Source organism: Lissotriton helveticus, chromosome 3_1 (genome assembly GCF_964261635.1).
Source record: "Lissotriton helveticus chromosome 3_1, aLisHel1.1, whole genome shotgun sequence".
NCBI classification, from domain to species: Eukaryota; Metazoa; Chordata; class Amphibia; order Caudata; family Salamandridae; genus Lissotriton; species Lissotriton helveticus.
The window spans coordinates 1,038,336,445-1,038,357,128 of record NC_136061.1 but is presented as its reverse complement, the minus strand read 5'-3'; positions in this window follow the sequence as shown (position 1 = coordinate 1,038,357,128).

The following is a 20,684-nucleotide window of genomic DNA, read 5'->3' as shown; positions in this document are numbered from 1 at the left end:
TGTTATTCTCCACAGATTTACTCCTATATCCGAAGGGGATGCCCTACAGTGAGATTATTTAATCCTCGTACTTGGGCCCGCAAATAATATGTATTGCGGTTGCAATTAGATGTGTATCCTGATTCGCTACAGGTAGATACATATTAAATGTTTTTGTTTTTATAAGACCTCAATCATGTACTAACTGAATAGGTCCACAATGTATCTCTCACCCGTATTTCATTTTGCACTTGGAATACACCTATTATCAATTTATATGGGATGTTTAGACACCCTAATCCGGGTGGGGTGGAGAGAATTATGCCCCCCAATGGTCAGGATGCGTGCATAAATTAACCCTCATGAGTTATGTATGTATGAAAGTGGTTTGAGTTGTAATGAGTGAATGGTAATGGGATGAATCACCAGGGTATAAACACTTTTTATAATTCAAAGGTAATATATTTTTTAATTACAAAGGCTAACTGATTGTTTTTTTTGTATATTCTTTTGTAAACATGTATAGATCCATATGTCCATGTGGGAGTGATTATATCTTTTGTCCTGAGGAAGGTGGTTCTTTGAATACAGATATCCACCGAAACGCGTCGACACATACTAGAAAACGCGAACTATAGATTGTGATGACATTTGTGAAATTGCCAATATCAAATGTATCAAACTGTCGATGTCTCACAGATGATTCTTGTCTAATGTTTAGCCTTTTGATGATTAGAAATAATTTTCTAGCAATTTCTCACAATGATCAACTGTGTTGATTGAATTTTTTTGTGTATGTTTTTATCCTTTTACTATGTATGATGATCTCATGTTCATGAATATTTGAAATTGTAATAAAATATTTTTATATTGTCGCTATGTTGAGACTTTGATGGTGTTATGCCCTGGTGATAGTTTGGATAGGAAGAGTGGTTTGGCTCTGTTTTGTGAAGTATACCTAAAGGTTTTTAGGTCGAGGACTGCGTCGCACTGCGTAGCAGTGTGGGCAGAGCTCCGAGATTTAATGTTTCTTAATTAGGGGGCTTGAACCCGCCTCTCTTCTCCATTGGTTGGCCTCGTAAATGCTGGCCAGCCATTGGAGGAGAGGGGCGTCACTCGGTTCAAGCCCGTCTTTTTCGGATTAGGGGGCGTGTTTTTTCTCTTCTTTCTTGTTTTCGTTCTCTCCTCTTCCCATTGGCTGGAATTTTACCTTCCAGCCAATGGGAAGAGGAGAGAACGAAAACCACGCCCCCGAATCCCAAAATGACGGTGCTTTCTCCTCGCCTCGGAGAAAGATGGTGGTGATCAGCCGGAGCTCGCATGTTTAGGTAAGTCTGCTAGATTGCTTTTCGACCCCCCCCCACACCCCTGTTCCTCGTCCCGCTAGCTTGCTTTTCGGCCCCCCCACCCCCCTGTTCCTCATCCCGCTCGCTTTTTCGGCCCCCCCACCCCCCTGTTCCTCGTCCCGCTAGCTTGCTAAGCCAACAATAGCGGATGCGTGAGCCCGTAGCTCCGATGTGCTTGCTGGTTTAGAAGCCTGGGGAGTGCACGACCCAGGGGGCTGAGGAGAGTGAAGAGAGCTGGCTGCCATGTGGACCTGAGAGAGAGCTGCCGGTCCTGGTGCTGAGACACGCGACCACCCGGGGCAGATGGGCGTCAGAACTGCAGAGCGGTAAACGAAGCGGACCGCTCGAGCTATTGCCTGAGAGGCTGTGGCAGTGGGCATCTTGGCGGGGCTGTGGGAGCAGAGACCACCTGTGCCCTCCTGCCCCGATCTGGTGCCGGGGCCACCTATGCCGCCGGCCATCGAGGTGAACACCGGAGAGCTGCGGAGACCCGAGATGGCGAAAGAAGAAGATTGAGCCTGTCTCCCTCTGCTGGAAGTGGAGTTGCCCATGTGGAGGAGTATGAGGTTGCGAATCTCCGCTGCCACCCCCTCCGGCCCGAGCGCCTGATCGACTGTCTGCCACGGTGGCTGGGGCTGGCCTGTTCTACTCCTGGACACTGCGGGGGCTAGGCAGACTTGCGCTGCATCTGAATCGGCTGCTTCAGTGCCGTGGTTCCCCAGCGGCCTACGGGAGCTGGGCAGACATTGCGGAGCACGTCTGAGGTAAGATGTGGGCCACTGGCGGGTCGGGCCTGAACATTAGAGATCTTAAGGGACTGGGACATGCACGCTCCTTAAGTGGAGACCTGAACTGACACCTGAAATCGGTCCTGAGACACAGATGGCAGCGGGACCTGACATAGGGCCTAGGAACAGGTGACGCACTGCCCCGGAGCTGGAGGGAGTGGTGGGGGCCTACAACATTGGGCTCCTTTCCTTTCCTTTGGTCCAGAGGCTGGACCGTGGCTGGGTACGTGGTGGATTGGCTCGTGGCAGACCAAAAAACAGTAAACACCTCTTGACAAGGCAATACTTGGTCCCTCCTTGTTGGGATAACCCCCCTGAGAGACAATCTGTTGTTGAGAGAACCTCTTTCGGAAGTAATAAGAGCGTTTCCAGAAACGATACTCTTGGCTGACCTTCAGTCAGAGGTCAGCAGGGAAGAAGGTCCTTGACAGCGAGCGAGCGAGCATTGTGACGTCACCATGACTGTGATGCTCCCACAAGAATCCACAGTCACCAAGCATAGCGTGTATAGGAACATAGCCCTTGGGTCGATGCAATGCTAAGGTAAGTGTGGAATACACTTAAAAGTCAAAATTGTTGACACATCTGATTCTGTGGGACGATTGTCTTTTTATGTACACATTTCATTTTATACTGCTTCTTTCCAGGGCAGACAGTGGAATCAGTGAACGCTCAAATTCATCCATAGGTCACTTAAGTGGGGCTCTGTGTGTGTGCGTGGGGCTCTGTGTGTGTGCGTGGGGCTGTGTGTGTGCGTGTGTGTGCGTGTGGGGCTCGCTGTGTCTGTGTGTGTGGGGCTCGCTGTGTCTGTGTGGGGGGGCTCTCTGTGTGTGTGTGGTGGGGGCTCTCTTTGTGTGTGTGTGTGGGAGGGGCTCTCTGTGTGTGTGGGGGGGGGCTCTGTGTGTGTGGAGCAGGAGAGCGCTGGTGCCACACTTGCTTGTGAGGACTTTATTTTCATGACTTTGGAGTGCAAGTAAACATAATTGTTAGATATTTGCAAAAGAACTGTCTACCTCAACTATTACGTTTCTCATGATCTAGAATCAAATAGTGGGCTAAGTTACCCTTTTAGGCCTCTGGTACAGACAACGTTAGCTCTCTATTACCTGTTCGTTTCTAATATGTACCATATTCTTCAAGTGAGCTTTAAACACGTCCCTTCACGATTGAATGGTTTTGTTTTTGCATCAGTACATTAAAAAGGCCTCCATGCGTTGCTGCACTTGCTTCATGACGTGACATGTGACCAGATATATGCTTACGCATCATTTACCCTCTTGGAAAAGATTTTCTTTATTAGACCCCCCTCACCCCAGTGAAAAAATGCTTGCTGTGTTTGCTGATGCCTATAAACTCTATGACAAAAGCCACAGTTGGAGCTTTTTAGAGCTGAGACAATTTGCAAATGTTTAGTTTTCTTTGATATTGCAAACACAATCTGTTAGGTAGCACAATACCTCATTATTATCTTGGACAACCAACAGCCCATGGTGTTAAGTGCAGTGCTTAAATTAGTGAACCTGCAAACAGACCATACTTATTGCCTGTCTTCTGAAAGCATACCAATGCTTAGATAAAAAAAAAATAATAATAACTAAGAAGTTCCAATATGCAAAAATGTGTCCAGGTGGAGTATAACAGATCGTAGATTCCGAAATGCATCAGACACTGCATTTCAGCCACTATGGTGTATGGACATGCAGAGCACAGTGTCAAGCTCAGACCCAATATGACAACTCAAAAAAGTGCGCTAACGCAGTGCTTTAAGTGGGCAGGGTCCTGCCGGTGCTCAGCACGGCAGTTCCAAAAGCAGGGACTGGACAGGTCCTTATCGGGTTCTTCATTTTTGCCCTCACCTGCAGGATGAAAAAAAAAATCTTAGCTCTGCAGCAGTACCTATGCGCTACCTTTGAAGTAACTTCAAAGAGACTTGTTATAGTTCTTTCAGTCTCATCATTTCAGAACAGAAGTATTTTCAATATTCTACTCAAGAAAGCCATAGTTGTTGCTTATGCAACTAACAACCATTGGCAACGCCAACAGGCCTGGCTAGTTGTAGGTGTAATGTTACTTGTTGTATCATATATCTGGTTTATTTTTCCCTCCATGCTACCTGGGAGTGCAAATATTTTTGCTCTTTCTTTGTGTGCTATTTTCCCCTCATTTCCCTAAACTAATCCGTGGCTTTCCTCACTCCTCCCCATCAAGAGTGTGTGTTCACCTGTGTATGCATGTGTGTGCGCACATATATACATGTGTCTTTTCAAACTCATTGCTGCGAAGTTTATTAACAGCAGAAAAAATAAATGAGTTGATCTCCAGCTGATACACAGATCTCATCAGCGAGTCTGTAACTCATTGACCTGTCCAAGAAGCATTGATCTTATGTATAACACTAACTCCCCAGATTCTTAGAGCCTTTAAAAACTGATGTTAATATGCACAACTGAATGATGCTCATTTTATCAGCCCATGAAAGATAAAAGCATGTGCCAGCTACACCAGGATTCAAAACCAACCTAAAAGTTGAACACAAATGTCAACAGTAAGTGCGTCGGTTTGTGAACATATATATTTTGAATATTTTACAGTATCCGGTTTCCACAAAATTTGTCAGGGCCAAAGTGCAGGATTAAACAAATCTGTACATTTCCATTCAGGTGATCGTTTGCTAATGCCTGGTACTCATTTTAGGTTTCACCTGTATAGCGCTTGCACTGTGCTTGAGAAAACTATTGTGTTTAATATAAACCTACAAGGGACTTATATCCTGCCTCACTCTCTGACTATATAATACTCACTCTTTCACTTTTTACTACTCGCTCTCTAATACTCTCTTTACTAATAACTCTCACCTACTTACTATCAACTACTCACTCTCCTACTCTACTACTTACTCTGTGTGTGGGTGCTAATGCAATAGGTCTCGCATATGCAAACGATTAAGCTATTGGCAATGTAAATGACGATGCCATTTATTTATGATTAAAAAAGAAATGAGCAATGCCAATAGCTCTACCTTTAATAATGCCGAGACCATTGCATTGTAAATGCTTGTTTTTCCTTGACTACGGTCCATTTGGTGCCCTACCCCTTTTGGTGGTTATGGGGCCTCTCTCACTTGTTTTGTGTGTCTTCATTTACTGGCCTGTGATATTGCACTGCTAGAAGCCAGAGGGTAATGGCACGTTTTACAATAAGAAAAGACAGAGGTAAAATTATTGTTTAACATCTGACAGGAGATAGAGATATATAAAGTTTTTAGAGTGGCCAAAAAGGTAAGCAGGCATATTCTGATCATGAGACTTACAACTGTAATTGATTATAGTTAGTCATCAATCATGTCTGAGTTTAATAGTGCCTCATGGAGGCTGAAGGCAGTAGCACCTTCATTCTGGTGGGTTTAGCATGAAGCATGGTGTGTACAGATGAGCAAAATACAGGGTCAGACTGGGACAGAAAATAAGTCCGGGCAACAAAATAAAAGTGTCTCCCATTAATGAATTAGATAGCTAAAGAACTAGCTCTATCTGCAAATGGGGACAGTATTGAACTTGTAAAGACAAGCTGTATAAGTGTTTTTCATGGAATCGATTTGATCTTGCTGCGGGCAATGTTTGTGGTAACATCAGGGAAACCAACAGTCAAAACCGACCCAGCAGACCATAAAACATGCCCACAAACAGGCAAACAAGCAGCACACTTAGACCTGTCAGAGCAGCCCATCAGGCACTGCCTGACTGCCCTATAGGCCAGTCCGACTCTGGCAAAATATATATGTTAAAGATTATCAGGGATTTTTTTTTTTTTTACTTTATTTCGGTTTGTTTATGAGCGATAAAAGTACATCGAAAATAGAAAAATACATTTACAAGAATAGACTAATACACAGTTACATCTCATTTTAGATATTTGCAATAAATCAGTTAGCGTGTGGTTTATAATGTGACGATAAAAACACTAAGACAGTAAAATACATGGAATAAAAGTTTAAAACACGGTGGAAGGCTAGTTATTACTGAGACAAAACTGTCTACCTACATTAAAGTAGGTTACTACTACCGAATCAGTCTCCGTCTAATTAACCACATCGAAAACAAAAATTTAGCAATAGCAGTAACTATCAGTGCATTAGTATCAGTTTTTAAAATTCTAAAATACTCTATATAGTTCCTGACTCCTAGGTTCACACATAGCTGTATGATCCATTTTTTTCTGCTAACAGAATAAGCAGGACAAAACAAGATCACATGGATTAAGGATTCATTTGGATCATTGCAACCTGGACAAGGACGAACTAAACCCATTTTCCATTTATCGGTGTAAGAGTGGAGGGGTAGTGTACCATATCTGAACTGTAAATACAGTTTTTTTGCTAAGACAGGTTCTATAGTGTCTAATTCCTTCTGAAAACTGTAGACATTCTTGGAATCCAGAAAGCTGTCAGTGAGGCTAGAAGGCCTGGCTGATCGAAGGACCTCTTCTAAGTTGTAATGTTTTATAGACTCAGCCAGGGTTCTCTTTGAGATGGATTTGCATGTGTCCTCCAGGTTAGACCAGAGATTCTCCATGCCGATCCTAGACGCCTGTCCCCTTATAAAGGATAGCCACTTTATCCTCCCTGCACTTGGGCGTGCCATCACAATCTTTAGTTCTTCTCTATAGCACTCAAGCTCCGGGACACTCCACAATCTACGCCAATAGAGGAGCGGGCGTGAGGCAATTACTTCTGCAATGGGCCTCAGATTTATATCCAACCTTAGTGGAACTAGAGGAGTGTTACTTGGTAAGGAGAGCAGCTGTCTAATAAATTTATTCTCTGATATGCTAATCTCATTCGCTGGACAATAGCCCCAGAGTTCCGCCCCGTAAAGGGTGGATGATCTGGTTTGAACCTTATATATTTCCAGCGGTATGCTGACTACTTTATGGACACAAGATTTCTGCACTTTAAGGATCCCCCCGTAGACTGAGAAAGGGTTAAATTAGCCTTAGTCATTTGAGTTTCCCAACTCATTTTATCATTTAAGGTCAGGCCTAAATAAGTGAAATTATTTACCCTTTCCAGGGCTCGTCCATCCATTGACGGGCGTGGGCAATTGGTTGCACTGGCATTAAACACCATGTACTTTGTTTTATCTATGTTAATCACCAGATTCCTGTTCCTACAGAATTTGGTGAATTGGTCTAACACCCGCTGCATCCCCATAGATGTTTTTGAGAGCAGCAGGGTGTCATCCGCAAACATAAGTGCAGGAAATTTACCACCAGCTAAGTTAGGGGCGTCACTGTTATGTACACTAATTAGGTCATCGACAAGGCCATTTAAAAAAAGGGAAAATAGCGTAGGGGCCAGTACGCATCCCTGCCTAACTCCCTTCTCAATAGGAAAATCTCTTGTCAGCTGGCCGTATTTGCCATAACGAACCTTTGCATAGGTTCCTTCATGGAGTCTTTTAAATTGGTGACATAAATAGGGTGGAATCCCCATTGTTGTTAATATACTCCAGAGTTGGTTTCTGTCCACCATGTCAAATGCGGATTTGAGGTCCACAAATGTCAGGTAGAGGCTACCCCCTTCCATGACCACATGCTTCCAGTAGAGAACCTGGAGCCGTAGTAATTGGTCAATGGTAGATGTTTTAGCACGGAACCCTGCTTGCAGGTGGGAGAGGATGTTATTCTCACTAATCCAATCTTGCAAGCGTTGCAAAAGCAGTTTGGCCAGGGACATCTTAAGGATTTTGGGGGCCCTGGGCCAAACATATTTTGGGGGCCCCTGTTCAGAACAATCTTTGAATTTATGATCTACTTTGAGTCCCTGTTTCCCACATAGTTTCCGCTTCCTCAGCTGCTTTAGTGATCAAGTTTGCATCATATTCTAAAGCAGCAGTAGTCCCTAGAATATCTAGGATCAGAAATATGGATAAAACACACTGGGAGCTATATTTGGCCACTGTCTACCCGGACAGGGTATTTTATTTTATATCAAATGAAAACAAAATAACGGGATGTAGATCAGGCACATTCCTGTACCATATTGGGAACACACAGGGAAGGGAATTTTAGGCAAGAAAGAGCATTATTGGCCACTTGTAATTCAGTGATGTTTGTAAGTAATGCCAAACAAGTGCTAGACACAGCAGTTCACACAGGGGCACTGTACATCATGGAGACATCGCACTCCAAAGACTCCCCAGAGCTACTACCACACCCCGAGGGTTTGATACTCCCCAAGCCTTCTAAATAACTGATCGAAGACCGTGGCAAAACGATTGCGATAGCTCAGACTTGAAACAGGAGACATCCATTCGGAAATTGTCTCAAACAATTGAAACAATCCCCTGAGCCCAACTCACCCACCAGGGCGGTTGTGTTAAAAATGTGTATACCAGGCAAGCAAATGTTATAATTGTTAGTCCTGATGATGATCCCACTTTATTGAGCATAAGGGATCGAAACGTCGACTTGGTTAAAAGTGCTTTCACTACCTAACTATTATGTTTTATTCATGTTGTGTCTAGCACTTGTTTGGCATTACTTACAAACATCACTGAATTACAAGTGGCCAAAATTCCCTTCCCTGTGTGTTCCCAATATGGTACAGGAATGTGCCTGATCTACATCCCGTTATTTTGTTTTCATTTGATATAAAATAAAATACCCTGTCCGGCTGGACAGTGGCCAAATGTAGCTCCCATTGTGGCCTATGTTTTATCCATATTTCTGATCCTAGATATTCTAGGGACTACTGCTGCTTTAGAATCGTTGATACCCACGGTTTCTAGATAATTGAATGGGTTCCCTTGTTTTTTTAAGTAGACCAGTTTGCATCATAGGCATTAGCCTATATATTACCGATGCAAACGGACGCGTGCAGCGGGGCACTGCTGGCGCGCTAAAGGCAAGCCCGGAGGCGTCCGGCGCCAGCCATGCTGCCCCTCTGGTGAGTTTCATCCACTATATTACAATAGGGAAAAACTGCCTAGCCTTAGGCAGGTTCCATTATGTCAGTGTACAGCGGATGATCCGAGCTTGGAGGTAGACTTTCGATGGAATAAGTACAACTGGTCTCTCCCCCAACCCAGGAATCTCGCACTCAAGATCCTCCCACGCAACAATAAGTGTAAAAACAATAAGAAAACAGAGGACTTAAAGGCCACCCTTTAAATTGTTGCTCTATGCAAAAGCATGAACCACACATTTATGGCCTACTTTTAGACGAACAACCTGATTTTTTATTTCTCACTGAGACCTGGCTGTCTGAAGCCTCCAACCCTACTATCACCTCAGCCATCCCTACAGGTATAAAATCCTTAGGAGGGACTGAGCGAGTGGGAAGGGGGGTGGTGTCGCCATAATTTACAGTAAAAAACAAGACTGCTCTCCCATCCCGATGGAAAACATCGAGGGTGCAGAGTCCTTAGGCTTCCGCTGTACCTTAACCCCCAACATAGCATTGCTGTTTTTCTGATTTACAGACCTCCCAATGCAATTGGAAATGTTATTACTATGCTTAATACATCCACCACCTCCCTGGCCTTAAAATACAACAACTGCCTTGTTCTGGGAGATTTCAATATACATATGGACAATGGAAAAGACCCTCAAACAATTTCCTAGTTGGAGTCGCTGCAGACCAGCAACATGTTTCCATCTATTTCTTCGGCCACCCATGAGAAGGGCCATACCCTAGACCAAATCTTTCACAACTTTGACATATCAGTAAGCCTACCTCTTCCCATTATCTGATGTGATCACCTCCTTTTAAAATTCATCATTTCCAACTCTGCTACAGCCCCTCTGGCTAACTCAGGGCAGAGGTTCCCTAATTACAGGACATTCGATAAAATATCCATCCTGATGTTAGTAGACGCCCTCGGTCGTTCCTCACCAGAGTTGTCTGGCTGCTCCAACTCAAGTGCCCTCTCAATAGATTCATGGCTCCGAACCAACTTTGATGCAGCGCTACCGGTTGTTTCCCACTCCTCAAAGAGTTTGGTTTAACGATTGCCTCAGATCTAGCAAAAGAAATTGTAGAAAAATGGAACGGAAATGGCGTAAATCCTATCTACCCGAGGACAGGAAGGTGTCTAAAGACAACTTAAAAGCTCATTACATTCTTGTGAGGGCAGCCAAGAAAATCTTCTTTCAAACCAAGATAGAAAATGCCCAAAATAAGAGTAAGGAAATCTTTAGTATAGTTAAGTCCTTGCTGTGCATGGAAGAATGGTCTAAGCAAATAGCTCAATTCTTCCATAAAAAGATCTCTGTGATCCAACAAGCCTTCACTAACATCTCAGAGGAAGAACTGACCTTCTACCTTGGTTCTAATAACATATTTCACCTCTTGGATCCTGCATCTTTACTAGCTTTCCCTGAGTTTCAGCTTAAAGAGTCACTGACCCTTCTCCAAAGCATTAAGTCTGGCTCTCCTACCGACCCATGTCCAGCAAATATCCTGAACCTATTAGCTCCCACCATAAACCCCATGGTAAACCAGCTCCTTAATGCTTCCCTCACCTCAGGTAACATGCCGAAATTATGGAAGAATGCTAAGATTCTTCCACTGATAAAAAGTCTAACACCAAACCGACGGACCCTGCCAACTACAGGGCAATCTCCCTTATTCCGGCCCTCTCCAAAGTATTAGAGAAGCATGTAAACAAGGCCCTCCAAAAACACATTGAAGATGGGAAGCTCCTTCATGAGTCCCAATCCAGTTTTAGGGCTAACTACAGTACGGAGTCCGCTCTGCTGGAAGTGACTGAATTTCTCAGGGGTAAGCTGGACCAGGGAGGCAAGTCTGCTCTGATACTGCTCGATCTGTCAGCAGCCTTCGATATGGTCCCACATGAGAGGCTCCTGGAGAGACTTGCTAACTTCGGCCTGGGGGAGACCATCTTAACATGAATGTCATCCTTCTTGGCAAATAGATCTCAGGACATCTGGCTCCCCCCTTTCTTATCCCCGGTTCCGGCAATTAATGTAGGTGTCCCTCAGGGCTCCATTCTCAGTCCTTCCCTTTTTAATATATATCTATCCCCCTTGAATTTCTGGTAGAGAAAGAGGGTGCCAAAATTGTTTCCAATGCTGATGACACTCAACTGATTTTTACGTGTGAAAAAGGAACCAACTTTGACGGGGCAATGATTAGGTCTTGCCTCACAAAGGTTTTTAACAGGCTTAAGATCAATCAGCTGAAGTGCAATCCTGACAAAACTGAAGTTGTTTTCTTTGGTAATCCAGAAACGCCTGACTGGAGCTCTGGTGGCCAAAAGATCTGCCTCCCCCGCCCGCGGAAAAGGAGAAAGTCAAAAACTTAGGAATAGTCATAGACAAGACACTCTCCATACGCTTTCAAATCCAAAATCTAACTGGCGCTTGCTTTGCCAGACTCCGGATGCAAAAAAAAATCCTGCCACTTTTTCCACTTGAGAGCAGAACGATTGTGGTGCAGGCGCTGGTGAAATCAAAGCTTGATTATGTCAATAGCTTGTACCTCGATCTTCCCAAATCCCTTATCCAGCACCTACAAGTGGTACAAAACGCAGCCGCCAGGGCTATCCCGAGACCTAAACCCAGATCTAGTATGCCCCTATTCTTAAGTCTCTAAACTGGCTCCACATAAAAGAACGGATCGACTTCAAAGCAATGACCATCATCTTTAAAGCTTTACCCGGCTTAGGACCTGGCTACCTAAATAAGCAGGTTAACCGCTACAAAACATCTAGACACCTAAGATCTTCCAATGCCAACCTGGCCATCGTGCCTAAAATATGCTGTGCCCACACTGGATGCAAAAACAACAATTGATGGACAGAATGCAGAACAATGTCATACATACACCCCAGTACAGAGATCTGGGCCTAAATCCATCATTTGTTTGCACTCCACACCACCCCAGGTCAGACATGGCCATATGCAAATCAGCCTTGACCCTGTGCCTCATGGGAACAGTCCAGCCCGAACTGCCAAGCCATGTCTTTCCTGGACCGGAATCAACATCCAAGGACCGGTTTCTGGCTATCAGCCGTCATCAGCCTGGATAGCTTGACTCCAGTGGTGTGGAGAGCATGGGACTCACGTCTGAGCATACCCATCCCTCTCGGGGTGACAAATGCAAAAACAACAATCTGCCCACACTGGAGGCAGATCCCTCGGGTTTCTAAGACGCAAAATTGTGGGACAGCCTCCCTGAGTCTCTGAGACTAACCACAGACCTACTCTTTTTCAGGAAGAACTTAAAAACCTTTCTTTTTAATAACTGATGGGTCTTTTACACACGTTTTCCTCCCGCTGTTGCGCGCCAGGACACTCTAGTCTGAGTAGCTGCGCGCTTTATTAAATACACTATTTCATTTCATTAGGTCCCTGACAGTGCAAAAGGAACACTCGTTCAAATTCTAAGGGCCTTATTTATGAGGCCTTGCTTCACTTTTATGTCGCCGGTGCGTCAAGACGCACCGGCAGCGTACAAAATGTACCATTTTGCGCCCTATTTTACAAAGTGACGCATCTAGGCAGATGCGTCACTTTGTAAACCGCTGCACCACATTATACCTGCACCTGGTATAATGTATGCAGGGTGGGTGTTCCCAGCAAAAAGCCTCGTAGAAGTGGCACATTGAAATCTATCAGAACTCATTACGCCACTTCTAGAACGCCATTGCATCAATACCTAACACCTGCCTCAGAGCAGGTGTATGACTGATGCAGGCAAGCCCCATGTGAAATGACACATTGCTGGAGTTGCGTCTATTTTCAGATAAACACCAGCAATGCACCACTTTTGCGCCGACAGATATGTCAGAAATACTGACGTATCTGTAGCTCCTTGAGACATGATGTGTCATACAGTAAATATGATGCATCCAACATGTCGCAAGGAGGGCGCACTAAGAAGTGACGCATTCCTGTTTTCGCACAGCGATGCATCCCTTCTCATAAATAAGGCCCTAAATGTGTTTACATCTAATATTCATGGATAGTTATGTGTGTTTTCAATATTAGAACACAGCAGCAGCTCACCAATATTACTGCAAATAATCTTTGTGACTCCCTCCCATTTCTTATGTTAGGCCTTGTTTTGATCTAAAAGAAACTTTTTTTATGTATATTGCATGAAACAAACACATTTCTCTGCAAAATGGCTGTACTAGACTCTCACACATCAGATACATAAAAAAATAAATTAAAGGTAAACAGTATCTGTTAAAGCAATATTCAAGGTCATTAGGGCAAAACTCTGGAGAATGGAGCTGACTCTGTCAGGGGGCCCCCTCAAAGGCTGGGGCCCTGGGCCAGAGCCCACTTTGCCCCTGTGTTAAAACGTCTCTGAGTTTGGCATAGATTTTTTGAGTAACGTCAATAAGACTGATTGGCCTATAGTTTGACGGGGCCAGCGGAGATCCCTTTTTATAAATCGGAATGATTTCGGCCCCCAGCCAGGTGCTTGGAACCTCTTGGCCGTCAAGAATAGCATTAAATATGACGGTCAAGTAGGGGACCCAGATCTTCGGCTCATCTCTGAAAAGATCACCAGGGATCTTGTCCAACCCTGGGGCCTTGTTACATTTTAACCCTTGGACTGCAAGTGTAACTTCCGACCTGGTGAAGGGGGGAGGAAGGCATCCAGGGCCCAATCTCAAAGACGTTGTTAGTAACGCTTTATGAGGGGAAGCAGGGCTAGAGTAAAGATCACGAAAGTATGCACACCAGGCTTCCTCGGCGATGTTGGGATCGATCTTTACCTTACCTTCTGGCTTCCCAGTATGGACCAAGTTCCAAAAGGTTCGGGCATCTTTCGCTATTAATGCCTGTTTGATGGCCTGCCATTTCTCTGTTTCCCATTCGGATTTTGCATGGAAGAGGAGATTCTTATAGGCATTCCTTGCGGCCATAATGGTTGCTCTATGGCCTAATTTGATGGCAGAAATTAGAGTAATCTTCGCCTTCCTACAGGACTGGTTATACCAGGGATTTGTGACACATGCCTGTCGGTTAGTCTGTTTTGCCGGTTTAGAAAAACTAACCGCTAGGGCCAGCATTAGTTCTTTATGTATAATTAAAAATTTAGCGTCTTTATCAGGATTGTGGGCATTTTCATGCAATATATTTAGGCGCTCAAACTGGGGAATGACACTTTTATACAATAATGCCAAATTGTATGGCGACGACTTAATAGAGGCCCATCGGATTCTTTTGCTACCCTGTAAGATCCTAATGTCACTGGAGACCACATCATCTTCTTGGTACTCCCCGTCGTGATTTGGCACTTCCAGCTCTTCTGCCAAGGGGTTATGGTCACTTTCCGCGCGGTCAAGTACGTGGAAATATCGGATCAAGTGCCATAAGGACATACTAACCATAAGGTAATCTATTATTGATGAGTGGCCCATTCCATTGTATGTACTCCTTCCTGGGCTGTCCCCCGGGAAGCGACCATTGCAAGCTCTAAGTGAGAATGTATATGTCAATGAAGTGAGCTGCATGGCCATGGGTGTCCAGATTTTAGCTTGATAAACATTTGGGGGTGGAATCCGGCAGGCGTCATCCTCATCTGTTGTTAACTGTGAAACCCCCCCAAGTGGTTATCAGGGATTTAGCATGGGGCAAACAGTAGGCACACAGAGGCTAACTGCAACAAGATGAAAAGTTGTCATGATAGAGAGGTAGAATGTCAAACCAGTTAAGCACATGAGCCTTTGGTTTGCTTTTGAAGGTATTGTGAAAATGAGAAAGTTTTAAATGAGTGGGGAGGGCATTCAAGAATCTGGATGCATTATCTGAGAAGGTATGCTTGTTGGCAGACATTTCTTTGATAACAAGTCTTAAGCAGTGTTGTAGATTTGGTTCTTGGTGTCCTGATTTTACTTCACAATTCAAGTTTTTGTCCGAGCTAGAGTGAAATTTAAATGTATTGCTGCTTTGTCAGTGAGTTACTATATGACACAAACACACACACACACACACACACACACACACACATGCACGCACACACATACACACACACACACTCTCTCTCTCTCTTTCTGTCATACAGCATTCAGTGCCGAAGTGCTGCGAGCCAACTACACTATAAACACAAGCAAATCACAGTTATTTTCAAACCTCTCTGTATATTGCATCATAGAGGATTGCAGTTGCAGCAGATTAAAACACCCTCTAAAACTCCTGGGGGAAGGACTAATTGGTCAGGGTGGTTGTTATTTATGTCCACTCATCCACATTATCTGTTTTTCACTGATACACAGACAATTCAGTCAGGCCTAAAAGGTGTGTCCTGTTTTTTGGGTAGACACACATAACATGTTCATCCTCCTTTTCCCTAATGCTGAAAAACTGTTAAACACCGATCAAGAGGGACTTGATTTTAAATTCAGAATATAAGTGGAAAAGCAAAGGGACAGTAGTAATGAAAAAGTAATGGTTGAATTAGGATCATCTATGGCTGATTTCCCAAAGCTAGGTAGGTAGAGAGGCATGCTGGTTCACACTATATGGAGAAGCTTCATTACATTGGATACCTCAAGGAGGGTATTCCTTCATATCAACCTGACAGTTCATCCAGTAACTATGCATCACAGTTGGGTCCTTTTTCACATTAGTTTCAAAGTAGAGAAATAATTTGAGAAATTGGAGTCACTAAAATGGTGACTGACCCATCTCCCTGGGTACCATTGTTTGTGATCATCAAGAAACCCAAGCAACTAGAGGTAGTAAGGATTTGCATGGACATAAGGCTTCCAAACAAGGCATGAACACTACCTCACACCCACCATTCATGTCATCGTGGCGTATCTAATTAGGGATTGTTGGTTTACAATACCAATCTCAAAGCATGATACCACCAGCTGCAACTCCACAAACAATCTGTGTCACCACTTTTTGCGTGCACACTGTCTCCAGAAACATTTTATGCTGAGCTTTTGAGTGTCATCGCTGCTGTGGTGTTGGAGAATGCCATAAAGAAAATGCTATCAGGCCTAGAAGAAGTGTTCAATGCCAGTGAATATATCCTCATCTGTGTCACATTGACAAAAAACATCACAATAAGATGGCAGCGCTGAAAATGATTGAAGCGAATGTCTCCACCACGGTTTATTTTGATAATGGTCAAATAAAATGGATAGTGATGGGATGGCAGCTACAGACCGAGCCCTGCCCTGTAAAAGAGGGTGATTGAGAAGGTTGAGCCCCAATTGAGCCCCAATCTGGTACCTCCATTGAGAAACAGTACTTCCAGATAAACAAGATATTGTGATTCTACGAGATGCCTCAATTTTCACTTGTGTGCATGTGGACATCTGTTTGTGGTTATCAAAGACCACAAGTACATTTGATACAAGGTTATGTTCCCCTACCCCTTTGTGGATTTACACATGGATCCTCAATTTACAAGAGTATCAGTTTGGGGTAGAGTACCAGCTGGAATGAACAATCCTGCTTAATACCTTCTGAAGCATCCCAAACCTGCTCTTGCAGCATAGTGGGTAGAAACAGAAGCTACAGAAGAATATGTGAGGCTAGAGATTGTGGGAACCATACCAAGGGTCCTAAAATATTATGACATGGGTCAAGATAAATTCTTCCTGATTGTTAGACTGACTCACTGGAAGAAATGGAGAAACGTGACAGTAAATCTGTTCTGCTTAATCAGTTGCAAAGTCAACATTTTAAAATATCTTATGGGGTTAAGGCACCTGCTGCAGAGATCTTTGGGTTCCCATTAAATCTGAGGGAATCATAATAAGGGTAAGATAACTTTAGTAGTTAATACATTTGCTGGAAAGATCTGTTGTTGGACCTGTCATCCTTAGGGTGGTCTCACCTCAAATGTTTTCCTTCTTACTGCCACTTTTTGCAGTATTCTTTTTGTTGTCCTTAGGACTTTGAGCACTTTACCATTGCTGACCAGTGCTAAAGTGCATGGGTTTCTCCCCTAAAACATGATGACATTGGTATATACCAGACTGGCCTATTTAGTTTACTTATAAGTCCCTTGTAAAGTGGTTGTGACGGAGGGGCTGGGGAAGGAAGGACTCAACCCAAAATGTGCAGTCCACAAGTGCTTTATTGATAACAGACGGGGCTTGCCCGGGTCAATGTCTCTATCCACTCAAGGGTTCCTCCTATCCTTAGAGACGTCTTCTCCAGGTACGATGCACAGCAGGGTTCCTTTGTCTCTTTTCCTGAGGCTCCACGGCTCCGGATATAGACAGGGAGAAAAGAGACACAGGAGAGCCTCGTTAGTGGCGTGGCCAGGGGACAAGTATGAAAGAGGGGAAGGGGGAAGTGAGGGATCACCGGGTTCCACCACCGTGTGTACAGCGTCGTTACAAGCAGTGCGTGCAGGGCTCCGTGGCTACCCTCGTCCTATCCTGACCCACCCCGTGCAGTGAACAACCCCTGTAGACGCCCTCGTACCTTGGTCAGCCACACTTCTCCCCTGGAAGCGTGGCAGGGCGGCTCGTGGGTCCGTTGGCCTCCTGGCTTGTCGCGTCTCTCCTTCGGTGTAACCGGCGATGTTTCTTCACTCCGTCCGTTTTCCTCTGTCTCGGCGTCCTCATCGCGGGTCGGCGTCTTCCCGTCAGGCAGCGCGCCAGTGGACATTTCCACCACTTCCTTATTCTCCGCTGGCTCTGCTGATTGGTCCGTCGGTGATGACGAGGACGCACCGGATAGGCTGACCGGTGGAAGAGACAGGGGACTCCCCCCTGACGTCAGAGAAGGGAGGGCCAACAGCGTAGGTATCGACGGGAACTCGGAGCCGCTCCAAGCCACATCAAAGGGATCCTGCGGACGGGGCGGAAACTGACACAAGTTAGAAGGTACGTCCCGCCCGTCCAAGTCAGGGGACACGTCCTTGTGACACATCCCACCCCCAGGATTGACCCGATCGGGGGAAATAGGATAGCGGGACAGAAAGTCAACGTTCCCCTGCTGAGAACCCTTACGATGCCGGACATCAATCTGGAAAGGCTGCAGAGCGAGGAACCAGCGAAGAATCCGATCGTTGGTACCCCTGTTACGCTGGAGCCAAGTCAAGGGGGCATGATCAGTATACAAAACAAAGGGCCTCCCCTCGAGATAGTACTTCAATTTGTCGACCCCCCACCTGACAGCCAGGCATTCCTTCTCGATGGTGGAATATGCCTGTTCCCGAGGAAACAGTTTGCGGCTGATGAAGAGGACAGGCCTTTCCACACCCTGCTCATCCTCTTGGGAAAGGACGGCCCCTATGCCAACCCCAGAGGCATCGGTTTGAAGAATGAAAGGTTTGCTGAAGTCAGGAGACACAAGGACAGAGGAGGAAGTCAGAGCGTCCTTCAAAGCCTGGAAGGCGGACATGTGGGCGGAAGAGGGAGGAGGCAAAGAGGAGGACCTGACAGTTTTACCGAGGAGATCAGTGAGGGGACCGGCCATGTGGGCAAACTGGGAAATGAAGCGGCGGTAATACCCCACCAACCCTAGGAAGGCCCTGAGTTCCTTTTTCGTGGATGGGTAAGGCAAAGCCCTAATGGCTTCGAGTTTTTTGGTCTGAGGCATGATACGGCCATCCCCTAGAAGATAGCCCAGGTACTTGACTTGCTGGAAAGCTACTCTGGACTTCTTCGCATTGATATGGAGATTAGCCGCCTTTAGGCTAGACAGAATGTTTCCTAGATGGGTGATGTGTTCATCCCAGGACTTACTGAACACAACAATGTCGTCCAAGTAGGCAGAAGCATAAGACAAGTGCGGGGCCAGTAGGGTGTCCATAGCCCTTTGAAACGTGGCAGGTGCCCCATGCAACCCGAAAGGCAGAACCGTGAAGTGATAGTGTCCCGAAGGGGTGGAGAAGGCTGTTTTGTCCCTGTCCTTTTCTGCTAATGGTATCTGCCAATAGCCCTTGGTGAGGTCTATGGTGGTGATGTAACGAGCCTCACCAAGGCGCTCCAGCAGTTCGTCAACCCGGGGTAATGGGTACGCATCCCGTTTGGAAACCCTGTTCACGGCCCTAAAATCAATGCAAAAACGGATGCTCCCGTCCGGTTTTGGGACTAATACCACCGGGGAGCACCAGTTGCTATGGGAGGGCACGATTATTCCTGCGTTCAACATGTCCTGCACTTCTTTCTGGAAGGCAAGTCGTCTCGCTTCGGGAATTCGATAGGGTTTTTGTTTTACAACTACATTAGGGAGAGTGTCAATGTGATGTTCTGCCAGGTGCGTATGTCCCGGTCGATCAGAGAAGATACCCGAAAAGGACATTAGAAGAGAACTGACTTCTTCCCTTTGTTCAGTGGACAGGTTTGGGTTAATAGGGGTATCTCCAACCGTATGGGTGTTGTCTAGGACCGGAGACACAACATTGACATCCTGGGGAGGCTTGCCCAACCACTTCTTAAGTATGTTAATGTGGTACATTTGAGTTTTGCCTCTTCCCAATTGAACGAGGTACGTTGTTCGCCCTATTTTTCGGATGACTTTAAAGGGTCCTTGCCATTCCTTTCTCATTTTGTGTGACGAGGAGGGTAATAATATAAGAACCCAATCGCCAACGTCAAGTATCCTCCACTTCTTACCTCTATCATAAAAGGCCTTCTGTTTGGTTTGGGCTATGGCCAGGTGTTCATGTGCTAGCGTTCTGAGCTTGTGTAACCTGGTCTGTAGCTGGCGGGTATAATCCAACAGAGCCTCCGCTTCCTGGGCTCCCTCGGCTTCCCAACTATCTTTTGTTATTTCCAGGAGAGTCCTAGGGGCTCTTCCGAACAACATCTCGAATGGGGAAGTCCCTAGGCTAGACTGTTTCTGGCTACGGAGGACAAAGAGGGCAAGGGGTAGCAACTGATCCCAGTTCTTCCCGTCCCCAGACAGAAGTTTCTTTAGGGTGAGTTTCAGGGAGCCGTTGTATCGCTCGACCAATCCGTCTGTCTGGGGATGGTACACAGATGTTTTAATGTGGGTGATGTTTAGCTGTCCACATACTTGTTGCATCAGACGGGAAACAAAAGGGGTGCCCTGGTCCGTAACGATTTCTCGGGGAAAACCCATACGGGAGAATACTTCCACGAGCCTCTGGGCTATGGCGGCTGAAGTGGCTGCCTTCAGAGGAAAGGCCTCTGGATAACGGGTTGCGTAGTCAACAAGGACAAGGGCATATTGATGTCCTCGGGATGGTTTGGGCAAAGGGCCGATAAGGTCCATTCCTATGCGATCGAAAGGAACCCCTATGATGGGCATGGGGACCAGTGGTACAGGAGGAGGGGTGTAGGGATTACGTTTTTGGCAAATCCTGCACTCCTGACAGTATTTCTGGACTTGGGCGTAAACACCGGGCCAAAAGAAATGGCGTAAGATGGCCTGACTCGTTTTTTCAGCCCCTGAGTGACCTGCCAATAGATGGGCATGGCCGAAGAACAATAGTTGATCGCGAAAGTCGTTCGGAACCAACAGTTGTAGTTCCGCACCAGCTTTGGCGATTCGATACAGTAACCCGTTTTTCTCCACAAACGTAGGAAAACTTTTGGTGGATGGATCTTTCCCGTCTCGTGCTACCTGCCACGCGTTGGTGAGACTGGCATCA